This window comes from Microtus pennsylvanicus, chromosome 6 (assembly GCF_037038515.1).
Source record: "Microtus pennsylvanicus isolate mMicPen1 chromosome 6, mMicPen1.hap1, whole genome shotgun sequence".
Taxonomy (NCBI): Eukaryota; Metazoa; Chordata; class Mammalia; order Rodentia; family Cricetidae; genus Microtus; species Microtus pennsylvanicus.
Genome location: NC_134584.1, coordinates 69,507,440 through 69,514,084, shown reverse-complemented (window position 1 = coordinate 69,514,084; position 6,645 = coordinate 69,507,440). Strand labels below are relative to the sequence as shown.

At 41.9% G+C, this 6,645-nt stretch overlaps 1 pseudogene; it reads left to right on the top strand.

Annotated features, from left to right (window-relative positions):
• The first annotated feature begins 1,312 nt into the window (after positions 1-1,312).
• Positions 1,313-2,020, top strand: LOC142853056 (lysosome-associated membrane glycoprotein 1 pseudogene; annotated as a pseudogene).
• Positions 2,021-6,645: the final 4,625 nt, after the last annotated feature.

Below are 6,645 nucleotides of genomic sequence, written 5' to 3'. Positions count from 1 at the left end.
GGTCCTCACTGTACAACCCACCTTCGCCGCAGGTCAGCGGTGTGAATCTATTATTGTACACAGTGCAGAAAAAGGGCCACCATGAATGCTAACAGAGGACTGGAAATCGCCGGGCGGTGGTGGCGCAGGCCTTTAATCCCAGCACTCGGGAGGCAGAGGCAGGCGGATCTCTTTGAGTTCGAGGCCAGCCTGGTCTACAGAGCTAGTTCCAGGACAGGAACCAAAAAGCTACAGAGAAACCCTGTCTCGAAAAATCAAAAAAAAAAAAAAAAAAGACTGGAAATCACTTTACAAAAAGTAAATAAAAATAATGCCATTTTCTATTTATAAAAGTGCCAGCGCATAGGTGGCAGAGCACAAAACACTGGTGCATGTGCCCCAGCCAAATGCCAGATTCCGGCCCCCAGGCCAGCAGCCCAGCTAAATGTCCAGAGGTTGAGCCTATGTGTGCCTCTGCGGCAGGGCTTTCCGCTCGCCCCTGCGAGCATCTGCAGTGTGCAGCAGAACCATGAGTCGTCCTCCCCAGGCCCAAGGATTCAGACCAGAAATTTCCTTTGTAAGGCTAAATCCGAGTAAAAGAATGAGGAAACCAAACACCAAATCTTAAAAAGTCAAATCGGGGAGCCCGTGCGATTCCAAAAAGCCTTCTTGTTTTCCTTAGAGCACTACTTTGGTAACATTAACATTTAACCAGGTAGCAAAATATTTAACCCAAGTAACAAAATTAACACCGTCATTTCAATAGTTATTCTTGTGCGTAGTAAATGTTGCAAGATGAACTTCACATTTGATAAAGCAGATTTGAAAACAGTTTGCCAGAAAGTTCGTTTCCCTTCCACACCTATCTAAGCTTGGGACATAAGAACAGACCCCTGGGCATCTGTGGCACACCCGCCCGCCCATCAGGCTGTGTGGTCTGGTAGCCAGCATGACTCCTCTTCCTGCCGATGAGGTAGGTGATGAGGACATTGAGGACCAGCCCTGCCGGGCACCGCCCACAGCAATGGGGATCAGCATGTTTTTACCATCCTGCACATACTCTTCCACAGACCCAAACCTGTCACTTTCGACCGTGAAAGCCTGAACCTGAATGCTGAAGACATTAAAGGAAAAGGCCTTGTTGATGTAGATGTGCTCCTCGGGGTTGCACACATATGAGTTCTCGATTGTGGCCTGAAGAGCTCTCAGTGAATGGTTAGACGCGAAGAATATGGCCTCTCTGGCATCGGGAAGAGTCATGTTCAACTGGACTTCTTGTAGCAAAAACAGGGTCAACCTGGTGTTCATCCAAAACTTCAACTCCAGGACAGACATGGCGGCCCCGGCGCCAGGCAGCCACTGCTCGGCTTGCTGCTTGAACTCGACCATTGCGCTGCTGTCCTCTGAAGTACTGAACAGTAGCCATTCCTGTATTAGAGAAAATGCTTCTGAACCCAGTCTCATCGTTGCTTTTGGAAGCGAATATCTACTGACGCTCCAGTTCACGAGAAACACAACACGTTACTGTGTCCAGCACATGAGCTTCACCTCCAGCTTGTCAGACACACAGCATTTCCCCAACGCCAGCACCAAAGGGATCCACTATGTGGACTCCATAACTGACATCAAGGCAGACATCAACAAAACATTGATGCTTGAGTGCGACGGAGGTCTACATGGGAGTGTGACCATCACACTCCGTGATGTCACTATTCAGGCCTACGTGTGGAATAGCAACTTCAGCAAAGAAGAGATACACGGCATGCAGAACAGACCTTCCCCGACCACTGTGCCACCTAGCCCCTTGCCATCACTTGTGCCCACAAACCCCACTGTGGCTAAGTACAATGTGACTTGTGAAAATGGAACCTGCCTGCTTGCCTCTATGGCGCTATAGCTGAACATCACCTACTTGAAGAAGGACAACAACGTGACTGTGACCAGAGCGCTCGACATCTGCCCGAATGACACATATAATGGGACCTGCAGCATTCCGGTGGTGACCCTGAGAGTGGGGAACAGCAGCACCTATTTATCTTAACTCAGAAAAGTGTCTTTTAATTTCTGCACATGATATTAATATGAATTCATTCCTTCAGTTGAAAATTATCTGATAGTTTCAGCTTAATTCAAAATAAGTCAACAGCCACTGGCCATTCTGCTTTTAGAGTTCAATAATATGCACAAATTACCAAATGATTGTAACGGCGTAAACGAATGCAGACAGATTGTAAAAAATATATATATACAGCTTTAATGGCGAAATAGTCTTACAGAACCACCGTTCCCACGGAGACCAGGAAAGCAAAAGGAAGGCTGGGAGCATGCTCGCCAAATTTATGGGCAAATGTTAGCCCGAGGCGAACACGCCCCCTAAGGGGCGGGACTTATCCCTACAAGTGATAATTACTTTGTCATAATAAATGGCATTCAATTAAATTTTATAAGAATGAACATGATGTAGTCCATCCTGGGAATCTACCATTTAAATTAATATATTATATTCTAGAGGCCGATAGTTAAGGCTTGGAAGCAACATTTATTATATTAATCCTATTTCTTTTCATGTATGTTTGTATGTTTTATTTGTAAATATGTAAGTTCAAAGTTTGGTGCTGTTTCTTTGACCAAAACTTTTCGACTCACTTTGTGATTTTAAGCCTTTCAGTTGTGACCTATAGAAATGTCCTGCAGGATAGTTGTTCCTTTCACTTTTGAAATGGATTTATCTATCTATCTATCTATCTATCTATCTATCTATCTATCTATCTATCTATCTAACATCTATCTATCATCTATCTATCTTTTATCTATTATCTATCATCTATCTGTCTTTCATATATCTATCTGTTTATTATTTCATAGAGTAATTTTGTTACCTATCTTGGTATGCATATCTAACGTACAAACAAGAAGATAAACTCTTGGGCAATAAATTTTATCAGATTTTGTTTTTTGAAGGTGAAAATCTGCTAAATACTGAATTAAAGTTAGAATTATAACTGGAGACAGATGTGTGGGAATTTGTGTGTATTTAGCTTTTAAAAGTTGGCTTCAAGTGCCACCTTCATGTGGCTAGCAATAAGACATCATTAAAAGAACACTCTAGTTTTCATGGTAGGAATTTTCCTTGAATGGTATTTGCATGTTTTCAAATAAATTTCACAGAATATTTGTGGTAGTGTTTCATAATTTAATTTCATTAATTTTACAAAATAAATATGGTGAAGTATACACTAGTATTGCACCCCAGAAAATATTTTAAAATATTTTTGCTACTGCAAGTAAGATTCTGTATTTATTTACTTATCTATTTATTTATTTATTTATTAAAGATTTCCGCCTCCTCCCCGCCACTGCCTCCCATTTCCCTCCCCCTCCTCCAATCAACTCTCCCTCCCTCATCAGCCTGAGGAGCAGTCAGGGTTCCCTGCCCTGTGAGAAGTCCATGGACCTCCCACCTCCTTCCAGGTCTAGTAAGGTGAGCATCCAAACAGCCTGGGCTCCCACAAAGCCAGTATGTGCAGTAGGATCAAAACCCAGTGCCATTGTTCTTGATTTCTCAGCGGTCCTCATTGTTCGCTATGTTCAGCGAGTCCGGTTTTATCCCATGCTTTTCCAGACCCAGTCCAGCTGGCCTTGGTGAGTTCCCGAAAGAACATCCCCATTGTCTCAGTGTGTGGGTGTACCCCTCGCGGTCCTGAGTTCCTTGCTCGTGCTCTCTCCTTCTGCTCCTGATTTGGACCTTGGGATTTCAGTCCGGTGCTCCCATGTGGGTCTCTGTCTCTGTCTCCTTTTATCGCCTGATGAAGGTTAATATCCAAGAGGATGCCTATATGTTTTTCTTTGGGTTCACCTTCTTATTTAGCTTCTCTAGGATCACGAATTATAGGCTCAATGTCCTTTATTTATGGCTAGAAACCAATTATGAGTGAGTACATCCCATGTTCCTCTTTTTGGGTCTGGCTTACCTCACTCAGGATAATGTTTTCTATTTCCATCTATTTGCATGCAAAATTCAAAAGTCATTGTTTTTTACTGCTGAGTAGGACTCTAATATGTATATATTCCATACTTTCTTCATCCATTCTTCCATTGAAGGACATCTAGGTTGATTCCAGGTTCTGGCTGTTACAAACAATGCTGCTATGAACATAGTTGAGCATATACTTTTGTTCTATGAAAGGGCATCTCTTGGGTATATTCCCAAGAGTGGTATTGCTGGGTCCAGGGGTAGGTTGATCCCAAATTTCCTGAGAAACCACCACACTGCTTTCCAAAGTGGTTGCACAAGTTTACATTCCCACCAGCAATGGATGAGTGTACCCTTTACTCCACAACCTCTCCAGCAAAGGCTATCATTGGTGTTATTTTAGCCATTCTGACAGGTGTAAGAAGATATCTTAAAGTTGTCTTGATTTGCATTTCCCTGATTGCTAGGGAAGTTGAGCATGACCTTAAGTGTCTTTTGGTCATTTGAACTTCCTCTGTTTAGAATTCTCTGTTCAGCTCAGTGCCCCATTTTATAATTGGGTTGATTAGCATTTTACAGCCTAGTTTCTTGAGTACTTTATATATTTTGGAGATCAGAACTCTTAAGTAAATTTTTAAAGTTGACATGATCACTGCCATGTCAAGGATGCCAATAACTAACATCTATAGGAATGGCAAGCCTTTCCTGGCTCAGTCTCAGGGGAATGGCAAAGCCTTCCTCTGGTCCGAGTACAGATGGCAATAGTGTCTGCATAAAATATCAACAGAAGTTTCCTTGTCCTGGATGATTGCAGCCTGAGACTGTGCGCCTACCTATCCTACAGAGATCAGATAACCTGAATCCTTGTTTATGTTTTGTATAATAATAAACATGTTGAGTTTCCTGGTTGTTGCTCCTGTGTCTGCACCAGAGGGCAGGGCCCTTCCTGATTCTGGCTTTTGTGTGTTTGTGTGTGTTTCTTCATTCTCAGTAGCCCAGTCAGGTCAACCCAAAAACTTTGCAAGTTAAGGCATAGATGGGGAAGAAAAAAGAGAAGGGATGAGTAAGGGAAAAAGAAATGGGTTCCAGCAATAGCAAGAACCCAAATGAGCAGAGAAATGAGAGGTTGTCTTAGTTAGGTTTCTATTGCTATGTTGAAATACCATGGCCAATGAGCTAGTTGAGAGGAAGGCTTTATTTGGCTTACACTTCAACACTGTGGTCCATCACTGAAGGAAACCAGGACAGGCAGGACAGGAACTCAAACATGGCAGGAACCTGAAGGCAGGATCTGATGTAGAGGCCACAGGGAGGAGCTGCTCTCTGGCTTTCTCGTCATGGCTTGCTCAGCCCATCTTCTTATAGAACCTAGGACCAACAGCCTGAAGATGGCACCACACACCATAGGATGGGTTCTACCCCCACTGTACACTAAATGAGAAAATGAATCTCAAGGAGGCATTTCCTCAGCTAAGGCTCCTTCCTCTGAGGACTCCATAGCTTGTGTCAAGTTGATACACAAAACCAGCCAGTACTGGAAAAAGAAAATTATATATATTTTCATTTTTTCCTTCTTTGCTTCTTACTTTTTTCTCTGTTCCCATGTAATCTTGATGATCCAGGCAATTTGATATATATCAGATTACTGAGCTATGAAGATGCATATTATTCTTAAATATATATATTGAGATTTTGCAAATTTAAACAGCCTCAGGACACTTTTTCCAGTCATCTATTCAAGTTTTAATGTGTTCTTCAGCATCATAAACTCTGTACCAAATGTTCTTATTGATATTTACAAATTCTTTATAAGTACTTATTGAGCTTTATATATCCTAAATGTCCTTTTATTTTAGGTAATAATTTATATTAATACACAAATCAGATCTATGTGTATTACTCTTCTTACCTTGCTCAGAAACTTGGAGACAAAAATTCTAGAAAAATTTCATTGACTTATTTATTAGCTGGTTCTTGATCTTGGCTCCCTTTCTTCCCCCTTTTTAGCCTCTTCTCTCATCTCTTTACTGTAGCAAGCTTTCATCTTGCAATGTTCTGAAAAGGAAAGAAACGATACATAATTATTAAATCAATTAAATGTTCAAAAGGGTTTAGATTATTGCCCATTTTATAGCCAACAGTCACCATAAGATAAATTCATAGAATATTCTATGTTAATGTCCAGAGACATAGAACTTTAGATACAAAATGGTCTTTACTAAGCTAGAAGCTTGGAAGAAAATGATGTTGGGGTAAAACTGAAGGCCTTAGTCAGGAAGGGGTGAGGTTAGATGCTAGTTTTACCACTTTTTACAAGGTAGCAGCTTTTCTAAAACTCCATTTTCTCATTTTTCTTTTTTTCTTTTTATGTTATTTTTTTTATTATTTTATTGAAAAAAAAAAAAAAATTTCGGCCTCCTCCCAGCCTCCCATTTCCCTCCCCCTCTTCCCACCCCTCTCCCCCTCCCCCCACTTTTTTCCTCCTCCCTCTCCAGTCCCAAGAGCAGTCAGGGTTCCCTGCCCCATGGAAAATCCAAGGTCCTCCCCCCTCCATCTAGGTCTAGGAAGATGAACATCCAAACTGGTTAGGCTCCCACAAAGCCAAAACATGAAGTAGGATCAAAACCCCGTGCCATTGTCCTTGGCTTCTCATCAGCCCTCATTGTCCGCCATGTTCAGAGAGTCCGGTTTTA